The 7,609-nt window shown below is 53.6% G+C and overlaps 1 long non-coding RNA gene across 5 annotated transcripts in view; it reads left to right on the plus strand.

Moving 5' to 3' along the window:
• LOC123612063 (uncharacterized) overlaps nucleotides 1–7,609 on the plus strand; it is a 200,867-nt gene that overhangs the window by 119,167 nt on the left and 74,091 nt on the right. The window lies entirely within an intron of this gene.

A 7,609-nucleotide genomic window follows, 5' to 3' on the forward strand; every position in this document is an offset into this window, starting at 1 on the left:
CCCTCGGTCGTTCTGGTGGCAGGTCTGTCCCCCTCCCACCCCGACGCTGGGTGTGGGGTTTCAGCTCTTGGTCCTACGGCTTGATGCTTTCGGGTGTGTCCCTGCCCTCTGATTTGCCACCTCTGCTTTCCCTTAATCCTGACCCTAAGTTCCCGCCCCTGGCCCCTCTTGGTAATTGGCTGGATGGCTTGTTGCGGGAACCATGCCCTCCTACCTTGTCACTGCCAGACTGCCTGGACCAGCCCTGGGGCCACGTGTGTGAGGTAACATTCCATCCCTGGACTTGAGAGTGGGGCATCTGCATGGCTGCAGATGAAAAGGCCCTGGCATCTCACTCTGAATTTCTTTCATTTTCCCTATGTCACACTCTTCCCTCATGGAGCTCTGAGACTCCCCTCAAAGCCTGGAATCCCTCCCATCTTTCTAAGTGCAACCGTCTTCCCTGCCCTCATGCGCTCATTTTCTCTCCCTCACGGAGTGAATGAATATGCCTCAACTTGACCCACAGCTCCTCCAGCTCTCTGGGACCTCTGTCCTCCCCAACCCTCCCCTTTGGATCCATCTATATGCATCTGATGTCCTGTGTCTAAAACTTACTCTCCCATGTCCCCTCCTTGCCTTTATTAAGGTCTTCTCACCATTCCACGACACAAATCTTAACCATCACTACAAAGGTTTATGTCAAACACTGCCACCTCCAAATCCCACTCCTGCAGTCCCACTGAACTTCCAGTCCAGCATCTCAGCATGCTGAAGTGTCACTTCGTCCAGGAAGCCTTCCCCGATCTCCTCCCGTCTTTGCATCCTAAACGAACCTTGATTGAAACTCTCTTCCCACTGTGGTATAACCATTTATCTTCTGGTCTCTCCCATTAGGGAGTGGTTTTTTGGGAAGACGAACTGTCACTGTCCTGAAACCTAACACACTGCCTGGCACATGGTCGGTACCCCATGAACAGGGTTTGCTTTGGTGCCGCCTGGGGTAAATGGTTTTTCTCTCACAGCAGTCTAAAAGCACTTCTGGTTGGAGTGCCTCCCAGCTCCTCTACTGGAGTGGAAGTTTCCTAAGGCCAAGAACCCATTCTGTTCCTCAGGGCCCCTCCCAACACGTAGCTTCAGGCAGGTCCTGATGCTGGAGCACGATAGATAATTGGAGGAGGGCGGGCAGAATCAGGTGTGTCCTATATTCTTCAGGCACCTGTGACTTGGCATCTCAAGAGGTAATTAAGTTTAAGATAGTTTTTGTACATACTCGTGAGTCTTCACCCTGATTATGAAGACCCTTGGAGGGGCAGGGGGCCATGCGTTCTTCATGGAAGCTGGTGGCAGGACAGCCACCTGGAGCAAAGGCTGGAGGGCTGGGAGCTGGGCTGGCCAGTTCCTGAATGGCCCATCCCATCCCAGAGAGGCCAAAGGAATCTTTGAATGGGTCTGAGGGGCTGGGGAGGGCTTATGAGGGCGGGGCAAGCCCTCTCCTCCACCCCTCCACCCACTGGCCGGCCTCCTTAGCAGGGAACATGGACTCTGGCTCCCAGCTGGAACCCCACGAGCAGAAATGTTCTTTTGGTTTTCCTGTTGGAATCCCGCGAGCAGGAATGTTCTCGTGGTTTTCCTGTTGGAATCCTTGGGGCAGGAATGTTCTCGTGGGTTTCCTGTTGGAATTCCATGAAAAGCACTTTCATTCTTCCAGCCTCATGCCCCTGTTTCAGGGGCATGGGGTCTTGAGGGATTCCCAAGCCCTGTCCCTCCCAGGCTCTGCCCGTGGGCTCTGGGGGGCTAATGAGTGTGGAAACCTCCTGGCGGAGGGACTATTAGGCCACAGACAATGCTGCTGCTGCAATTTCTGAGCTAAGCTGTGGTCATTTCTGTCCTGCTGCTATAGACGAGGTCCACTGGAAGGTGGCCAGCCCTGGTCCTGGATGACGGGATAGGATGGGGTGGTGCTGAGGTGGGAGCCACAGTGCCTGGATCTGGACCCTAGCCACTTGGTGGTTGGCTATAGACATATCTGAAACTCTGTGAGCCTCAGTTTCCTCATCTGGATGGTAATCGAATCTATGTCATAGAATTGTGGGTGGGGGCAGTGATAAATGAGATAACTCTCCCCATCTCCTTTCGCTGAGCCCAGGGCAAGGTTACGTAAGCCGCACCCTCGGTGAGGTCCAGCCACCCTGTGGTGTTGCTGGGCAGAGTCTCTCCTTTTCCTTTGCAATGTCTCATCCATCTCACAACTCCATTTCTGGGGTCCCTTCCTGCTCCCAATAGCTCTGGCCAGGTGTCAAAGGTCACATGCAGGTGCCCATGAGCCCTACCCCTGCCCTGCCCACCTGCAGCCACCTCCCCCGAAATGCTTGGCAGGCTGAGGAGCCTCCTTTGGACCATGGGTGTTTGAGGAAAGAGGCCAAAGTCTGAGGCCAGAGTGAATCGGGTCCAGCTGGCATGTCAACTTTGCCGAGGCGCAGCTCCTGGGACAATGGCTCAGTGATTCTCCCACTGGGCACCTCCCATCCCCGCTCTCCTCCCTCCTCTTCGTCCTCCTCCTCCTCATCATCCCAGCCTCTTTATGTTTCTCAGAGCACTTGTGTATTCACTTTCTCTCTGAATCCCAATGAAACCCTAGTTAGGCAGGTGAAGTATAGATCACCTTCCTCATTTAGGGAAGAAACTGAAGCTCAGACAGAATAATAATATCAGTAGTTTGTTTTTATGTTAATTACAAATATTTTTTAATAGGTAAGTCACTCACATGGTTGATCAGACTTGTATGAAGATGTGAACGGGCAAAAGCCCTGCTCCCACCCCATCCCCTCTCATCCTCCCAACCCGAGGTAACCCTGTTTACTAGTTTCTTAGGTATCCTTTCAGAGTATCCTCATGTAAATCCAAGCAAATAGAGCATGTGGTCTGCTCTCCGCATTCTCTGCCCTGAGGGTAGCATCCTACACGCCATGCTTTCCACTCAACATCCATCTTGGCCACCTCTCCCCATCATTTCCTGGAGGGTGTCTCTGTTCCTTTACCATAAATGCCCACCCGCCTTGAGCATTTGCTACCGCCAGGCACTGAGCTGAAGGATCCATATGGATTACTTTATTTCATCATCACATCAACCTAAATGCCTGGGAGGCTGTTATCATCCCCCTTTACAGATGAGAAAACCGAGGTATAGGGAGTTAACTTCGTCCAGGGGACATGACATCTGGTTCCAGAAACAGCTCTGTCATACGCCGTGCTGCCTCGAGGCTCTGGAAGGGCCAGTCTCTTGATTTTGTGCACCTCCCAGGGAGTGGTTTGAATGCAAACACCCAGCTCTGCTGAAAGCCAGTCTTTAGGCTGCCAATGAACACACACCCAATTGCTCTGTCTCACCACCCACGAAAGGAACGGGTCAGAATGTTATGTAAGTGGTTAGATGTATGCCATTGTCTCACTGAATCCCCAAGATGTAAAAATTATTATTCCCATTTTCTGGAGGAGGGAAGTGAAGGTCTGAGTGGGTGAGTGACTCTTGTAAAGGGATCGAGCCAGGATGATGACAGCTCAGGTCTCTGGACTTCCTCCCAGCAGCCCGTATAGTCTGACTCGACTCCCCTTCCTCCACTTGCCTCCTGAGACGGGAGGCGTTGCTGCCCGGGCTGCTCTCTGGGTCCCAAAATGGCAGCTGTGGAGACAGAGCAGGCTGTGGGTCAGCGTAGTTGGGTGGTGGGGAGGTGCTTCTTGAAGGCTGTGAAGAGGGAGGGTGATCTGTCCCCTCCCCTGGGGCAGGAGGACCAGACCCCTTACAGGGATGCCGGGGCAGCTGACGTGGCTGCTGAGAGCCCTTCCTCACAAGGACCTGGCTTCTCTGATCAGGCAGGATGACGGACGGACTCTGCTTGGTTTCTTGCTCCTCCCGTAAACACGCGGGGACTAGGGTAGGCCTGGAGTCGCCTGCTGGCCTATCTGGCTACAGTTCTGCTCCTCTGGGCTCTGGGCTTTCCAAACCGTCCCATCACAGGAAAGGCATTCCCAGGGTTGGGAGGTTTAGGGCTTGGTGGGAGGCTGACCTGTGTCCCAGGGAAGTGAACCAGGGACGTGTAGCCATTAGCAGAAGGGCTCTGTTCTCCCCTGTTCAGGCTCTTCATGATGTCTGTGTTGGGGTCAGCACCAAGGGTGCCACAGGTGGGTCAGGGTGATCTCAAGACCCATTCAGCTTTGGGACATACAGTTCCCTTAACTCTGCGTGGCCTCCCTCTGGCCTCTTCTCACCAGCTTCCTCTGCCTTCCCCTCCTGCCTGCTGTCTGCTCTTCTTCCCACCATCCCCAGCTCCGCCTCTCTCCCGGGAGTCCTGGCAGTGACAACCACCATTTACTGACCACATGCGTTAAAGCTGCCATTTATCAAGCCCTCACTGTGTGCCAGGCATGTGTGAGCATTTTACACACATGCACACTAGGTCAATTAATCTTCGGAACACCCAAGGGAGCAAGGTGCTATTATTATCTCCTTTTTGCAGATTAGGAAACTGAGAAATGAAGAGACCTGTTCAAGGTCATGCAGCAGTGGGTATGAGGAAGGTCTGAGCGAGTGTGGACTGAGCTGAGGTCCCAGGTGCATGGAAGGAGCAGGGAAAGCAGCTTCCCGGTGGGTCATGGAGGCTGGTGTCCAGTTGCCTTCTGGAGACTTCAGGCTCTCACCCTGCCTCTAGGGCGAGTGCCGAGGGCCCGATGGAGAAAGAAAACAGCCCACTGTGTGTGTCCCTCTATTCTTGTTCTTGTGAGCGGTCACCCTGCAGTCTGTCCTGAGAGTTGTGAGCTGGGGTTGGGAGGTGGGGATCAACTCTCCCTCACTTTCTATCTTTCCGTCCCTCTGCATCTTTATGTTTCTGTTTCCTATTTCTCTGTCTCACTCGGATCTCTCTCTCTCTAGAGAGATCCATCCATCTTTATCTCTTTGTCCTGGCAGAGGGCAGGGGGAGGCCTCTGGAGCCCAGATGGGGTCGTGCCCTCATAGCAAAAACCTTTAGAAGCCCCAAGAACAGAGAGGCTCCTGTTATTCCTGTTGGATTCTTTTGGGCCAGAGTCCAAGGTCTGCCTCAGGCTGGTAGACCCACTTGGAGACACCCTCTTTGCCCCTGGACACAACTACTGCACAAAGCTTCCCCCCATGGATTTGGGGAGCTGGATTGGCTGTTGAGAAGCCTTCTTCTCTGTGTGTGACCTCTCACTCTTTCCTATATGGGACTCCCCAGGGCAGGTGTTTGCCTGTCCCCCCATCACACGGGGCCTTCCGGGGCAGGGCTGGGCCTCCTTCACCAGTGGAGGGCCCTACCCTTCTCTGATCCTACAACTCTCTCCCTCCCTTGCTCCCTCCTGATTTGCTGACTCTCCTGTGGGATGTGGGATGTCTGGGCCTTTAATTTCATTTCCTTGGGCCCCTGGGCCTGGGGGCCTGGGGGCCTGGTTCTGCTGCTGACCAGCACGTAGTAGCAGGGGGCTGCTTTCCCAGACACACCTGAGAGAGCCCTTCCCACAGGGCAGAAGGACAAGCCAGGGAAGAGGTCACGCTTGGAAAGTGTTGCTTTTTTGGCTTTTCTGCAAGTTGCAAAAAAAATGTGGCTTTGTCTGAGCAAGTTAAAAAAGAAATCAATGCCACCTCCCACAAATGATACCATTTCTCAGGCCCGTGGAGCCACAGTTGGTAGACAAATAGGACATTAAAAATAGCCTTGTGTTTCCCAATCTTACGGCCTCTGGGGGCTGCAGGGAGAGGCCTTGGCTGGGCCGGGTGTTCTGGCCCATTGTCTGCCTGCTTTGGGTTAGGGGTGGGCGTGGGGGCCGTCTGTAGGCACAGCAATTCCCGGTCGGAGAGGGAGTTCTTGGCGGGGATGAGCCAGATAACGCACACTTGAATGGAGTCGCTGTTTGGTGTTTATTTTTCCTTTCCCAGGCCAAGAAATAGAGCACACTCCATTTTGAACTTCAGTTTCCACCAGCTTTTTTTTTTTTCTCCCTCTGCTTTTTCCTTTTTTTTCAAAAGTGTGAGGGGAGACTGAGATACAAGGTCTTATTTCCATCTGGGCTTGGGCCCAAGAGCCTCAACCAAAAAGTTACTTAAGTCATATTTCCATCATCTGCAGATGGCTGTGTATTTATTTCTCACCAAAGTAAAATCCCAAATGGACTGCAGATATTTGCACGAGTCAAAACTGCTTCCTCCTGGCAGGGCTGGGATGGGGCTTTGATCCTTCTGAGAAAACAGAAATGTTGGCCCCAGCCCGGCAACAATGGTGCCTTTGGGATTTCCCAGAACTACCCGAGAGCTAGGCCTTGAGGGGATGGGATGGGGGTCTCGAGGTCCAGAGGAACTGTATCCCGGAGACTGGTACGGGGACTTTGAGAAGCAACCTCGAATGAGTGATGGGGGCAGAAATCAAAGCGGGTAGGGTCACTGAGCAGGTGACTGGCCCAGAATAACTCTTGGAGCATGGCAGACACCCTGTGAACCCTGTGAGCACAACTGTGTGCGGAGGGCAGGGCAAACTGTGGAAAATTACTCAGGGAGAAACTGCCACTCCTGGACACAGAGCCCTGCTGTTAGGCCAGTGTCGTCTGGCCCCCGTCTCTTTCTTTGCTCCCTCTACCTCGGGGCTGAGCCTGGCACGGGGAGCCTGCCCCTGGCCTGAGCCAGACTGGTTCAGCCCTGGGTCAGGAGGGGCAGCTCACATAGCTGCTGAGACAGGACCCCTCTCTGCCACCAGGGGGCGCTATCACCCCTAGGGTGGAAATCCTCTGGGAGACCCCTGTTCTCCTCCCCAGATCCTACCTCCTGCGGACGGAGCAGGAGAGGGTTTGAGTGAGGATGGTGGGGCCTCTCCAAGCTGAGAGCTTAAGGGCTGAAGAGGAACATAAGGAACCAGAGACACAAGAAAACGGGAAAAGACAATGCCAAAAGCTTGCATTCTGGCCTTTTCTTCCCTCTCCCTTTTCCTGTTTCTCATTTTCATTGATGTCCAGTGTGTATTTACATTGTTTCCTCTGTTTCTTGGCTTTTGTTTTCCTCTTTTTTTTTTTTTTTTTTTTTGGCTTCAGGTCCTTTGCAACAGGGCTGATTTCTGTAAAGTGAGCCCTAGGTTGCCATTGCCATCAGTTATAAAATCGCAGATGTGTCCCCTTGGTCATGGGAGGGTGGGCCTGTGAACCTCCATTTGGGAGTTGAAGGCTTTGCAGAGGAACAGAGCTTACCCACGGAGGAGGCAGAAAGCTGTGAGTGCTTTTTACCACTTCCAGAACTTTCCTGGCTTCCTCGAGGCTGTCCTTTCCACTGCCCTTCTCCCAGCCCCATACAATCCCCCTTAGCCTGGGCCCTCTTGGCATCACGCACTACACGGCCTGCGTGGGACTCTGTACCCCAGAGTCTGACTTTCTGGGTGGAGGCCCCCTTGGTAAATCAGCACCCGGTGCAGGTGCTGGGTCTGTGGTTCGGATTCTCCCTGGCTCCTCTCAATCCGGGTCAGTCGGCAGGCCCATTCCCCCACCCCAGGCCTGCCCTCTCTCCCCCACGTCTTGGCTCAGCCCTCTGTTTTGCTTTAAGACTTTCTTTCAGCAGAGCGCAGAGTTGGCCACCAGT

The sequence above is a fragment of the Camelus bactrianus genome, chromosome 15, assembly GCF_048773025.1.
Source record: "Camelus bactrianus isolate YW-2024 breed Bactrian camel chromosome 15, ASM4877302v1, whole genome shotgun sequence".
NCBI classification, from domain to species: Eukaryota; Metazoa; Chordata; class Mammalia; order Artiodactyla; family Camelidae; genus Camelus; species Camelus bactrianus.